We start from the raw sequence: 16,314 nt of genomic DNA on the forward strand, positions 1-16,314 counted from the left end.
TTAAGGCTGGAAAAATACATTTCCTCAGTCCTAGTTTTCATTGTACTGTGTGTATATACAGATGTATATACAGATGTATATATATATATATATATATATATATGTATATATATATATATATATATATATATATATATATATATATATATATATACATGCATACATACATACATACATATACACAGTTATATATGACCATTTTAACTGTGTTTTCAAGCCTTTTCATGTTCTATAAATCAACAGTAATCCATATAACTATTCATGCTTTCATGCAAATATATTCATACATATGTACACATATTTATGTATTTCTATGAATGTAATTGTATGTATACATTTACATTTCCCATATCTGTAATTAAATGTAAAATCATTTTACAATATGTATTGATGTGAATATATCATATATATATTACATAGTATTAATATATATATATATATATATATATATATAGTTATGAATACATGCATTTCAGGTCTTATAAGCCAGTATTTACCTTTATGTTACACAAACATGGATTTTAATGTACATACACATATGGTCTTCTATGTACATATACATTTATATTTATGTATACTTAATTCAAAATTTACATATATGAGTTCATATATGTACTACATATTTATTAAATGTCATTGACAGTATGTGTATGTGACATACAAAATTGTAGTCTGTCATAATATGTCTTTTTTTCTTGTAGGTTACCAGTGATGGTATAGAAGACATAACTGCATTGATGTCATCCAGTAATGAAATTGAAATTATGACCACATATAATATGTGTCTTGTCATGACAAAGTATGGATGGATCATAGTACCTCATAGTTCAAACCAGAGCAGCTGATGGTATTGGCTTCAACAAGCAATTCCAAAAAGTAGGATTATAGTACTCTGGATATTGGTCAGAAAGATCTCATTGAGTCAAGCTTCACACCCATATCACTTGCATGCAATGAAATGCAGACTGAAGGAAACTCTTTTATGGACCACACATATCCATCATTCTTCCTTCCTTCCTTGTCAAGCTGGTAACATCACTCAGAGGTGAAATCAGCCAACCATTATACAGAGAAATGTTTTCTGCAGTAGAAAAGGCAAGTATAGCCTTAGGGTGACTCCATACATAGTGGCATAAAGCAAAGCAATGGATCAATGGATGAACCAAACTTGGGTTGCATGACTTCCATAGCATGTGGCTTGCACGAGCATCAATATGGTAGTACATTTGTAGAAATAACGCACATCTCCAACATTTGTGTAATTACCTTTTGCAGATATTAAACAAGTTTATTAACATGCAAAGCATTTTTCAAACTGCAGAGTATTAATCCAGTAACAGTCTTCATTAAATAATAAGCAGACAGACAAGAATGGTCAAAACAAGAGATGTTGGTATTCAATGTGAGGAATTAATACCACATCCGCTAATTCACTTATCCATTTCTCAACACCTTTGGATTCACCAAACCATACTAATAACTCCAATGAAGACTGCCATTTGGAAGACTGTGTTTCAGAGTACATCCCATGTAATGACTCCATTACCATGGCACAGTGTGAAATAAATAAAGATATTGGGTGAGTTCAGTTTCTTTTCTGTGTAACCAATTGTCCAACAGAAATGAAATACTCATGAAATGTATCTTCTGAAATTTTAGAATACATATTACATTTCTCTATTGTCTTTCACATACTGAGCACCACTTAGAAAGGAAATAATTTCAGAGTTAAACTGCTTTTACTGTTGACAAATGTCTAAAAACAAGTGACAAATACTGTGTTGTAGGTCATCACTATGTTCTCAGTTTCTGTTGCATGAGGAGACCACCTACCTGCCGTATAGGTCCTGCACAGAGGAAATTTTTAGGACGTGTCTAGCTTGTGGCAGTTTAACACAAATGATATTCTTCACTGACTACCTTGGCAGAAGTAGAGGAGCCGTCCTTGAAGTTTCCATGTCCTTGAAGTTTCCATGACATGCATTGAGTGAGTAGAGAAGCACTCCTTGAAGTTTCCATGACATGCACTGAGTGAGTAGAGGAGCACTCCTTGAAGTTTCCATGACATGCACTGAGTGAGTAGAGGAGCACTCCTTGAAGTTTCCATGTCCTCAAAGTTTCCATGACATGCACTGAGTGTGGAGTGTGGATGGCACTGGACTTGGAGAAACCAACCTAATTTAGGGATGAACATAGTTTGGAATACAGCAATGGCAGCAGCAATTTTAATCTCAGGCTGTCTTGTTTCTAAAGCCCTTGAAATGTTTGTCTATCTTAACACTGTCAGAATATTTTAAAGAACATTTGGAAGGTAGCAAAGGGATTTTCTGTTTCTGTTAGTAGCACATTTTGGCACGAATTGCAGAAAGGAAGGATAATGGAAGTTAATAATCATGATGGGCAACTAAAACTCATTGGTTTTGGCTGCTGTGATAGCCCAGGACATGCTGCAAAATTTGGTTGTTACAGCATAATTGAGCTAGGATTAATGAAAGTAATATCTGTCAACACTGCAATTGTGAAAGTTGAATTAATTTCACTTGGGAATGGAGCAGCAATATAAAGTTCATTCACACATGAAATTTTTGATGGAAAGAATTGTTTTCTGATGTTGTACACTTCAAGCTGGGCAATGAAGTTAATAATTCATGTTGGATGGAACTTGAGGGACTGAAATGTTCAGTGGATTTCCTAGTTGAAAGAAATAACCTTCCTTGTTGATGTTCTTGTTATGGATAGGATAGGATAGGATAGGATAGGCTAGACATTGGCAGATTAATGCTTGGATGCCAAAATGCAGACTGCAACAAGGAACAAAACACTACTATGACGTGGCATGTAGCAAAAGGTGTATATTCAGTTGTACATATGTCATGTTGACATTAAAATGTTAACACTATAATGGACATAAGAATGTTATTGTGCAATACATACCTTTTGGAAATATCACTTTCTGCATTAGAAATACCGTGGTTATTTGCATAACTAAAATTTTTCACTAACAAATTTTTAATTGCCTTTCTTCATGATAACTCAGCTCTGTAGGTCTTCAGAAAAAAATAGATGCCCTTTGGAAACAGAAAGGAATGGAAGAAGTTGATTGGTGGAAAAGGAGTATTAGTAATCAAATTTATTGGTTAGCTTCATCTACAATACCACATAATGGTGATGTTCTAGTAGCAAAATGGGAAGGAATGATCAGACATATACAAACTATACACAAGCAATATAACCCTGTTTTTCAGCAAAGTGTCCATACTCCTCTGGGAGAACGAGAAGGGAAAGGTAAGTGGCTGAGTGGCTGATAGATAGATACATATATATATATATATATATATATATATATATATATATATATATATATATATATATATATATATACATACATGTGGGATGATATGAGGTAGTGCTATCTGTGCCAGGGAGAATTGGGCAGTGCATGTGTAACATATGCCAGCATAGCTAGCTGCAGTTTTATAAAGAACTTTATGTCATTTGACTGTCACACTGATTTGTTCAGATGCTTGTGTTAAAAATGTATTTGTAAAGTTGTTTGTGTTAAAAATGCATCAACAGTGGGTTCTGCTGGACAGAGAAAAGATATACATGTATGTCAGATAGTATTATTATAACTGATTAAATGTATATGTTTTAACAGAAAATTCTGAAAGGGAAGAGGTTAATCTCAGTCCAGCTAATTTTGAAAAATAAGTTGAAAATTAAATGAGTTGGTTTAAGCCATAACGATTTTATCTTAGAGGTCTGATTGCAGCCAGAGATAAAATTGTCTGGGAAAACCAGGACTAGGAATCTTACTGTATTGTCTTTGGGAGTGAACTAATAGTTACCCTGGAAAGGTGGAAGTTTTTGAAATCGTTTTATAGCTTTTAGATGCTGAAACAGATCATAGCAAAGCTCTGGGTGTATATTGTACCAGAGTCAGGTGACCAGATGTGATGTCATTCTGTAACCAGCACTGAAATGATTCTTTAGATACTAGTGAAATATATGTCAGAACTCTCACAGCAGCCCTTTGTTTCTTGGAACCTGACAGGAAAGAGGTCTCAAAGATATGTCACACAAACTCACACCTCATCTTGCCTTGCTACATTAACTAACTCAACACCACATCATCTTGCCTTGTTGTGGTAAGTAACTCAACTAATGAACAGTAATTTTTTAGTCAGTCAGGAAAATATAGTGAGATTAGTTAGTATTGTTCTTCCTACATCTGTGTGAATCTGTCCAACTGTGTTATTTTTTATATCTCCTGTGATTGAAACTCTGGTGTTAACTAGATATTCAATATTCTCATGTTTTCTGTTTTATTATTTATTATTAAATATTTCTATACCTTTCATTGTGGTTGGTGTTTTACAGAATACTTTTAACATCTTGAATACCTATGCTTATTTTAGTGACACTGTGGCCGTTCCTGAAAGCCTTACTGCATTGGTCAAACTCTACCATTTGTATTAGTATTAATTTTACTCAGTATAATTGGGTACCCTTGTAAGAACCATAGAGTAGCTGGCTGGTGGCATCATAATTACCCTATAGTCTGGGCAGATGGAGCACAGCTGGTAAAACTGTGCCAGCCTTTCCCAGCTCTGTGTATGTGTGTGTGTGTGTGTGTGTGTGTGTGTGTGTGTGTGTGTGTGTGTGTGTGTGTGTGTGTGTGTGTGTGTGTGTGTGTGTGTGTGTATGAAAATCAAGTATCTAAGTGTGTATGTCAGCTACTTGGAATAGGGACACAAAGCTCCAAAGTGGTCAGTGTGGAGTCTTGTTTGGGGCTGGAGTGACAGAGAGAGAGAGACAGAGAGAGAGAGTCCATCACCAGGTCTAGATGTGCTCCCTGTGTGCTCTTAAGGGAAATTGTGCTTGGTGCAGAGAGCTGCATCTGAAAATACTGTGTGTATCTATTTTTACTCCTAGTCGCTGTTCCTCGCTGGTGTCAGAGGTGAAGATTGAGGCTCCTTGATTACTGGCCTGGAGTAGAAACTGTCACAGAGTGTACATATAAGTGTGCGTGTGTGTGTGTGTGTGTGTGTGTGTGTGTGTGTGTGTGTATGTAAATATATATATATATATATATATATATATATATATATATATATATATATATATATATATATGTATATATATATATATATATATATATATATATATATATATATATATATATATATATAATACATACATATATAAAACTGAGCCTGGTGAGAAAGTAGATTTGAAACTGTACTGAATACATCAATCCCAGTGTTGAGTACTTTAGAAATGAAATCATAAAAGAATTCCAAACTGAAGGGAACAGTCTCACCAGACCTGAGGGTTTATAAGGTGCTGCTGCGATGGCAGAAAATTAAATAGTATATCTAAATTTGATTCATATCACATGCCTTGCTGATTAAAAAAAAATCTAAAAATCTCAGAAGGTAAAAAAAATGGCATTTTCCACACTAGATGGACTTTTCCACTGCAGAATCTCCACAGAGCACTTGCAACAATCCAGAGACTGGCCGACAAAATACTTAGTCCCTGTACCAGATATTCATCAATCTACATGGGTAATGTAGTGAAGTTTTCTGGAGACTGAGAAACTTGTGTCCTTAAAATGCAATCCATTTTAGATTGCCTGTGTCAAGCTAGGCTGATTGCTAACCAAGCTAAGTGCAGGCTTAGGCATGACAGAAGCTCACTATTTAGGTTATGACATAGGCCAATGGATAGTAAGACCACAGGCCAAGAAAACTCAAGCAGTTCAAAACTGGCCCATGGCAACCAATAAGAAGTAGGTTAAGGCTTTATAGGTTTGTCTAGCTATTATTACAAATCATATTTATTCCTAATTTTGCAACTATTACCTGTTTCCTGACAACAAAACTACAGGAGAACAACAAATGTAGAAAACTGCTCATTTTCTGTAAACTTTTTATTTGCAATTGGATTCCCCTTCATATCCCTTGCTCTCTCTCTCTCTCACTCTATATATATATATATATATATATATATATATATATATATATATATATATATATATATATATATATATATATATATATATATGTACTAACTATGAGACTGGCATACACTAGAGAAAAAGAAATGCTCTTTGTCACTGCTATCTCAGACTAGTATAGGTAAGTCTGCATTTTAACTCATTCTGTCTTGCAAACAGTTACTGGCAGGACTCTAATATGAAAGAGTCCATAAGGTTTACAAAACAATGTTTTTTCCTTAATTTCTGGGAATAGTTGAATTAACTTTTGTTTCAGTCCAAGTGCCCAACCATCCAATCAGTTGTTCACTCAGGCTCTGGGATATAAATTAATTTTACTATGCTATTCAAGTGTCTCATGTCATTGCAAAACATCCACAAGGCTTGGGTCCAAAAAAAAAGTAACTATTATACTTAATCTGAGATTCTTCTATGATCTCAAGTTTAAACATTTTTGCACTTCTTCCCTAACTGCTTGGCATTGTGACTCGTGTCTAATTTATTTTCAAATTCATTTTTCACAAGACATGGTTTCTTTGTTGTGCTAGATCATACTGGTTCAACAGCTATTTATCTCAACTTGTATTTCACCTCCTCAGTCTATAGACAGTAATGCCAATTTTTAGTCATTTCTAAAGCACTCACCAGAAGCAACACCAAACACTCCTACACCCAGTGGAGTTCCAAGTGCAAAGCCTATAAGGCAAGCCAACACATTACCAAGGATTCTTGTCATAGGGGACTCCATTGTATGACAAACAGATGCTCCACTCACCAAACTCCTATCTGGAGTCAGGATCTCCCAGGTTACACACACATTCAAGTCACTATACCACAGGTTCCAGTATGATTCTGTCATAGTACATGTGGGAATTAACGACCTGAGATGTACTTCTTGGACTATATAAAGAGAGGGATCTACTTCTAAACCCTGAAATACCTTATAATCAAAGCTCATATTCATGACACAAAAATCACAAAACCTTGAATACCCAAATGGCAAATATTTCCCAGGGTAAGTGAACATGTTCCCAAACGTAAACAAAACAAGTACTGTAGTAAATAAAATGGGGGGGTATACCTCCCACACCCCCCAAAGTGTGGGGGCTGTGCTCAACACAACCTCTAACTATATATCCCAATGCTGGGATCGCACTACAGTGCAGAAAAGAGCATGTTGGCAAGTGTTTACTTACCCCGGGAAAAATTTGCCATTCGGGTATTCAAAGTTTTGCAGTTTTCATCTTGCAAAAATGAGTTTCAATCAAATGGGATTTCGAGCTTCAAAAGGGGATCCAAAGAGACACATTGTTGATCTCTCTGAATATGAGTCTCAGGAAGATATGTACCTTGCATTGAGCAGCATTTTACCTTCACCACGGATGATGTCACAGTACAAACAAAAGATGATGGATTTCAATAATTGGCTTAGCTTCTAATGTCTTTCCAGGGGGGATTCAGTATTTGTCAGCATAAGAAGACATAGTTATTAGACCACATTGCTTTTCAAAAGATGATCTACACCTGTCTCCCCTAGGCTTCCAAATATTGTCTAAAACTTTATCCACTCCAAAAAGCCTTTTTTAGGTGTAGCCAAATTGACAAACCTACTGACATAGCAAATAAAACCCAAAGAAACCCACTCGATCTAGCATGCATCCCAAGCATGTTTTTAATAATATAATTAGGGGACAACGCTTGAGGATGTCTAGACTTCATACTGAGGATACAGAGTATGTAGAAGCTATGGCCACCCTTAATGATGATCTTGAAAAAAGGGGGTATAATCGTAAGGATCTAGATATGATCTCAACTGAGGTTAATGGTATGTGATCTACTAAGGGCAAACCATTTTTTCATAGGACCATGAAAGACCAATATCATGATAGGATCTCTATATTCATCTAATTATGTCCTTAGGTTATCATTAACATATATTAGCAACATTCACCAGGTTTGTGGTATTGTGAATAAACACTGGTCTATTTTGTCATCTAATGAACAGATTAGAAGGATTGTGGGAGATAAATCGGGTTATGCTTTTAAAAATAATATGTCACTTAAGAGACAGCTTTATTACACTACTGCACATATGCCCCAGATGTCATCAGTTAGAAAAGGTATTTATCCCTGCAGGGGCTGTAGAGCATGCGCTTTTATAACAAAAGAGAATAGCTTTAGGCATCTGTCCATTGATTTTATGTTTTCACCTAAGTTTTATGCTGATTGTAGATCGGGTGGTCTAGTATATTTAGCTAAATTCAGAACATGTACTTCATATTATGTAGGGAAGACCACCAGGATGCTGAATGAGCACATCCTCCAGCATCAAGCTGATATTAACAATAATAATTTGCTCAATGCACTTGCGAAACATGTATCTGTGAATGCTGGGCATGTTTTTGAATTTATAGTTTTGCAATTAGTGCCTGTTAATAAGAGGAGGGGTGACTATAATAACAAAGTTGAGCTTGCTGAAACTAAATGGATGATAAGAATGCAGGCAGATAAGTCACCAGGACTTAATCGCAATGTGCCTTTAATGCCGGTACTTAAGAATCGTAGATGTCATCAGTAAATTGATAATTGATGAATGTTTTTTACTTGCTGTCCTTTCATTTTTCTGTATTTAAACCTGGTTAATTGTCTTGTATTTTGGATCTGTTGAAGTACGCTTCGTGTGAAAGCGCTTATCCAGTTTTTATCTTTGCTTTTATACAATAAAGTTTGTATTCTCTCACCTGTGGTGGTCACTTGGAGTTTATATCTTATGCAGAATTGTTCATAGAAATTCTATAAAACAATGTAAATTGCTGTGTAGAAGCTGCTGTACTTACTAGATGAAAGCCCAAAAACAAACTTCACTGGAGGAATCCTAACCATAATAGGGTATATAACAAAAAGAAAAATTCATAGTTAAAATCAGAAAGAGCAACTCCCATAATGATAGGAGCTCTCTAATTAAACTAAACAGGAAACTAAGAGGACTAATTAAGTCCAACAGGGCCAATTATGAGGTCAGGATAGTCTCACAGGCTAAAGACAGCCACAAGACCTGCTACAGCTACACCCAAAACTTCAAAGGCAGCACACATTAGTGTGCTGAATTGGTGGTCAGTGGTGCCACTTTCATGGAGCTGAATGACATAATGAATCTGCTGGCTGACAAATTCAGCTCATACTTCACCCCCTACTCTCCCTGCCTCCCCATGAAATACCTACTAATATAACCATCTGACTGCATACAGGGAGAAAGTCCTAGCAGTGCTCTCTAAGGCCAAAAACAAAGCCTCAGTGGGCCCCAACAATATCTTGGGAAGCCTCCTAAATAGCTGGAAACATGACCTCTCAGGACCATTTGAGTCATTTTCAACTATAGCCTCAAAACAGGCTTTGTACCATGAGAATGGAGGACTGCAATGGTTATCCCACTTCACAAGGGTGGACCATCAACTGACCCTGGAAACTACAGGCCTACTAGTCTGATTAATATAATATGCAAAGCCATGGAATGAATTATCATGGAAATAATCAACAAAGACATAGGCAAGTGTCAGACAGTGGACCCAACCCGGTTTGGCTTTGTCAAGGGAAGATCATAATTACTCATCCTGGTGGACTTTTTTGAGAAGATCACCAAGGCAATGGATTAGGGGGGAAGATGGTGCATGCTGCCTACCTGGACCTAACTAAGGCATTTAATACAATACCCAGGTCTAGTATAGTTGACAAACTCACCAAGCTAGGCATAAATTGCTACATAACTCACTGCATTGCTAGAAGACATGACCCAGGAATTAAGAGACTGGGACATCAGAGGGGTACCTCAGGAGTCTGTGCTGAGATTGCAGTTTATTGGCATGTACTTCTCAGAGGTAAAGGCTTACATCAAAGTTCTTTGGTGGACCTAGTTCAAAGATGACTCTGAACTGGGAGCTATCATAGATTCCCCCCATGACACAAAAATCTTACAAGAAGGTCTAACACAGACATATGACTGGTGCCAAAGTCACGGACTAAATCTCAATGCCAAGAAGTACATTATAGTGCCTTTTGGGAAAACTGACACCAAGGCTAATTACTCAATTGATAAGACATCTCTAACAGTTGACCCAGTAGTGTGGGATCTGGGAACATATGTAGAAAGTAATCTGGCCTTTGACCAAATATGGCCAAGGTAGTAAGAAAATCATTCTATGTCTTCCAACTTATAAGTAAGGGCATGGCGTCTAGGTCCACGGAAGTCATAGTGCCACTTTATTTGGCCCTTATTAGACCCATCATTGAGTATAATTCCCCCTTTGGCATGTACATGACGAAACATATGCAGCAGTTGGAACACCTAGAAAGGTACCAGGAGAATCTGGTTATAAACGCATTGTCCTATATGGATCACATTAAATCTCTGTCTCTATATTCTGTCTCCTACCTTTTACTGAGAGGCAGTCTATACCTGGTATACAAGGCATCCATGGATCCAGCTCTGATGGACCTTTTACACATCTGCAAATGAACAGCATCAGATCTTCTAGATCCAAGGATTTAAATTTTGCTTGTGATATAAATAAGATTTGTCGGTGAGACACTTATGTGTCTCAGAGGGTCCCCATGCTCTGAAACAGGCTCCCAATCCATGTGAAGCAGAGTCCATCCCTAACCATATTTAAAAATAAGCTTAAACAATAGATGAGAAATCAGAAATTTGTCTCGGGTCTGTTCCCTGTGTCTCTGACATACAAAGGCAGACAGCAATGGCCAAATTATCATACTCACCTCACATAACCTCTAGAAACTTCCTAACTAATAAAATATCTTAAATAAAATAATTGTTTGTGGCTTGAATCTTTAGCATCTACCCTTGTTTGTTTTTTAAAAGTTCATACTTGTGTTGGATATTCTATAGTTTGTGATAGAGCAGTATGACTGCCGGAGAGGAAGCTGCTTTACAAATGCTGTTCACACAAGGAGAACTGGAATTGCTGAATACAATGACTGGAAATCTCACACTTCTTATACAGCAACTGACCCATAGGATGGATGGACTTTTGCAATGTATGGTTGACAACATGTTTTGTTCAAATGATGGTGGCAAGAATATAACCATGGGATCTAATCTGAGTCTGAACACTACAGAAATATATAATAATTCATCTGGTCAAAGTGCTTCTGCATTTACAAGAACAAACTTACCACCAGCTATGAGGGAATCAACAGTGCCTTTCGGAGGACCAGTGAGGTATCCCCTTTTACCTTTATGGGATGTTGTGGCTGTGCAGCACCAATTTCATGATGAGGGTGGACCTAATCATTTGGCAAGTCAGCATTTACAAAATCTAAGAGAAGCTAAAATCAAGGAAATTGAAAGGGACAGGGTTGATTACACAAATGGCACAGCATACTCCCAACTACCAGGCTCACAAACTTGGGGAACAAAATATACCTAAGAATGAGAATAACCATTACAGAACAATAACAATAATAATGGAGAGCAATTAAATGAAAGTAGGCCAGGAGGTGGTAATAATGGAATGGTGGGCGACACCACTAAGAGAGGGGTAACTGTAAATGATAGGAATGAATTTCCACTGCTGAGAAATTCCAGGAGAATTAGAGAAAGGAGATTTAGACAAGGGGAAAACAACCAATCCCATTCACAGGATTTTTACACACCTTCACGGAGAAACCAATGGGGATCGAAAAATCAACAGTATTCAACTCAAGTCAACAAAACACGGGGCCAATACAACAACCGGAGGAGATAATTGAGAGGATGGTATCCAAATTGACAGTAAACGAGTTAATTATTGCCAACAACTGCAAAATCATAACTAACCAAGCTGGGGATTTTAAAATATATAATTTTTCTAGGACTCCGATTAATGAACAAGTGGCTGATGTACTAAGTAAAGGACTAACATTTGTCCCAACTGTTCAATCTAACTTAACTAATATTTTGCTGGATTTAAAATTATTTTTAAGGAAACTGAAATTTAAACTATTGTTTCATGACGGCTCTTGCCCAAGAGAAGACCTGCAGATTTCGAGTACATATAATCCACCCCTCCATCTGACAGTATTAATATCTGAAAAGGTATGTGAACTTGATATTAGGGAAAATATAACTTTTAATAATAATAATTATAATGACAATTTAAGTAGAAATGAGTGTTCCATACTAGATTACGTCAAACAATAAAACATAGGAATTATGAAGCTGGATAAGGGGAGAGCATTGATTATAATGGATTTGTAGCCGGATAATAATAAAATGATGAAACATTAGGAACTGATATATATGAACTGATGTAATCAAATGAATGGAGCCTGTAGGCAGATTAACTCTCATATTCAGGATTTATTCATAGATGGCAGGACAGATTTGAACACCTTTAACTATCTGAACATGACAGTGGCTATAACACCTATAATATTTGGGGTTCCCAAAATACACATAGACTTATATAATCCACCGATGCATCCTATAGTGAATAGGAGAAATTCAATTACTTATTCAAGTGCCAAGAAATTGAAAGGGCTGTTGAAGGATGAGGTACAAATCTATAAAGATTCACGGTCCTTTTTGGAAATGATTAACCATCTGGAGTTTAATGCTGAAGATGTCTTACTGACAATAGATGTGAAAGATTTATACACTGCTATACCCCAGGAGATAGGAATTGAATGGGTGGCTGAATTTTTAATGATGAAAGGGGTAAAGCAGGATGACAACAACTTATATGAAGAATTGTTTGATACTATCCTCAAGAATTCTTTTTTGTATTCTGATTGTAATTATTATTTGAAAAAAATGGGGGTGGCAATGGGGTCACCCTCTGCGGCTATTTTTGCCAACATTGTGATGGTCCAGTGAGATCAAAATTTTGTATTGGGTAACGATTTGTTAATGGCCAAATTTCGGATGTATGTGCATTACTTCAGTATTTGTATTGTATGAAGGGGTGGAATGGAAAACATCAATGCCTTTATGCAATATATTAACAACACAACTAATTTCTTCTCTTTTACACGAGGCCAACATAGAGAAAATAGCATATTTGGTTGTATTGAAAAGAACAGAAAAAAATAATAGATATATTTCGAGAATATATAGGAAAAAAGCTATTCTAACACCTCCATTTCTCAAGTTCCCACCCTTACCATCAAAAGAAATCAGTGGTAAAGGGTCAACTAGTCTGGGCCACAAGGATGGTATCATTGTAACACTGTTTTTTAGAGGAATGGTCCAGTTTGGTAGGAATGTTCCCTAAGAGAGGTTATGCAACCCTTCAAAGAACAGAAAGACACTGCAACCAAGTAACTCTGGAAAAACGAAGTCAGCTTAAACCCAGCAGCAAATTATGAGACTCCACAAGTTGTTTTTAGCGCTTTCATTCACTTTAATCTTCTGTGAAGTCCTTTTGGCAAATATTTTTAGGAGCTGACAAATTTCCAGGTCTCAATGAAACTATAAATATGAGATGTTTCCTGGAAATGAATTCATAATTTTTATTGTGATATCACATATTCAAATGATATAGTTATATTAGTGTTAAACATATACTTGAGAAGCATTTATTTAGGATGTTTTAAGAGTTCATATGTACTATATATAGTTTTCAGTAATTTTTTATGGTATGTCTTTAAATTTTATTCATTGCCATCAATTATGTATGTAAATTAATTGTGATTGAACAGTACTTAAACAGGTGTATGGATGGTGAAGTTGTTTCTGAGGAAGTTCACAGAAGATTAAAGTGAATGAAAGCGCTAAAAACAACTTGTGGACTCTCATAATTTGATGCTGGGTTTAAGCTGACTTCGTTTTTCCAGAGTTACTAGGTTATACAACCCTGTTGCAGGAATTGGTCAGTGAAGTTTCTAAAAAGAGATTAACAGGTCTTTTTAGACCTATTCTTAATGGTAACATTTCCAATAAGTTTACTAATAATAATGGTAATCAAATGGTGGGAATTAATGTGTCTAATGAAGTTGCCAACATTGATTATTCAGTGAACTTTATCACTACCTATGATGAAAACCCTAATGCACTGAGGAAAATTCTCCATATGAATTGGAACCTTATAGAAGAGGATGCGAACCTCAAGGGCAAAATAGGGGACAGACCAAATTTAGTGTTCCAGAGGGAATATAATCTTAAAAATATCCTGGAATTTTTTTGGAATAATAAACAAATAAAGAACCCTGGAATGAAAAAATGTGGATTTTTGTCCCTATTATAAACTTATTAATACAGAAAGTGTGTTTAGTGTAGGAGACTCCCAGTACAAAATAAAAGGTAAATACAACTGTGATACCAAGGTGCCATGTACCTAGCATTATGTCAGTTATGCTCTTGTTTTTACATGTGGAAAACTGAATGCAAACTGAAAGAGTGAATTTACAAACATGAATATAGTATTAAAAATATTAAGCTTAATAATGCTTTGGTGAAAAATATATACAGTAAACAAAGGACACCATTTTAAATACATGGCAATAGAGAAAGTTGCAGTGGGAAATAGAGGGGGACCCTGGACAGTATTTCTGGAGAAAAAAAATGTATTTGACATCTCCAGTTAAATGCTTGTAGTGACTTTCCCTATTTTGATTAGGTGAGTTCTATCAGTGAGCCAGTTTGATACCCATCTGGTAACATATGGATTGATGCCTGGTTGAGAGAGTTTATCTATTATACCTGAGTGGGGAATAGTATCGAAGGCTTTGGCCAGGTCAAGGTAGGTGTTGTGCACCATTTTCCCCTCGTCCATGGCCTTGGTGTCAGTCTCAGAAAAGTCGACCAAATTTAACAGGCATGACTTCCCTTTAATGAAACCAAACTGTGTGGGTCAAGTGTCTGGAGGTTTCCAATGTCCTTGATAATGAGGTCCATGATAATCCGCTCCATGGCCTTGCAGAGCAGGCTAGTTAGGCTGATGGGTCTATAATTTTCTGGATCAGTGGATGCTCCACCTTTGTGCAAAGGAATGACAGTGGCTGTCCTCCACTTGTCTGGGATGAAGCTGGTACTCAGGCTTTGGTTGAATAGGGTGCCTAATGGTGCTGCAAGTTTCTGCCTGAGTTCATGTAGGATGGAGTCTGGGATGTTATCATGTCCCATGGAGGCTGTATTTTTTGCCTTTGAGAGGGCAGTGATGACTTGCTCCCTAGAGATAAGAGGAGGGGAGCAGGTACTGGGGTTATCTTGTTTTACTGATGTGGTGGCATAGGGGTGCCATTTTCACTGAACCTGTCTGCCAAGTAGGTTGGCTATATTGACAGCATTTGTGTATGTGATATCCTTGACCGCCAGTTCTGAGCAGATCTGGGTGCTTCCCTTGAGATTACAGACATATGTGAAGAAGGCCTTATGATTGTCTTTAGTAGATGTGGCTAGTTTAAACTCGAAGTTTGCTTGTTCAGGCTAAGGAGAGATTGCTTCCAGTTAGGCACCTGCTACTTCTTGGTTCTGGACAGCAATTTATTTCCTTTTGTTATAGAGTTTATTTATTGCAGATGTCCACCAGACAGGTTTGCTCTTCCTTGAGGAGGAGTATTTCGTCCTGTCGGATATTCATGATTCCATGCAACTATATAAATGTTCAATAGTACTTTGGTGTAGGTTTAGACATATGTGGCAGTTCCTATGTAGGGGAAGGGGGCTGTAAAGCTGTTTATACCTTCCCTCAGGAGGTTGTAATTAGCTTTGGAGACATTTTTTGTTTGACCCTAGCTGGGGGGGGTCGAGGGAGATGGTGACTTCAAAAGTGACTGCTTTGTGGTTGGATCTTACCAGGGATGATGATACTGTAGGGATGCTGTATTGATTACTCATGTTGGCTAATACCAAGTCCAAAATATTTTCACCTCTTGTGGGGGTGTCGACCATCTGGTCCAAGGCATTTGCATCAATGAAATCAAGGAATCTCTAGGCATTTGTGTTTTTGCATGAGTATTTCTTCCAATCTATGGTTGGATAGTTAAAGTCACCCAGAATCAGGGTAAAGGGTTGAATCTTGATAGATTAGAAGAAGTCCAGATAGGTGGAGTGACATCTTGAGTCAAAGTTGGAGGCCTATAGCTAGCTATGATTTGAATAGGGGTCTTGTCAATTGTTAACTGCACCTGGAGTGTTTCCTGAGTGTTATACTGTTTGACCAGCCTGGAGGTGTGTATGTCATTTATATATACTGCAACTCCACCTCTTTTTGCTTTGCTGCTCACGGCTTGGAGTCTAAATGTATGATAGGATGATTAACCAGGTATGGCTGGGGTGCTTTCCACAGCTTTGAACCAGGTTTCTGTGACTGCACAAA

This window comes from Protopterus annectens, chromosome 7.part0 (assembly GCF_019279795.1).
Source record: "Protopterus annectens isolate FY-2018-M chromosome 7.part0, PAN1.0, whole genome shotgun sequence".
Taxonomy (NCBI): Eukaryota; Metazoa; Chordata; order Ceratodontiformes; family Protopteridae; genus Protopterus; species Protopterus annectens.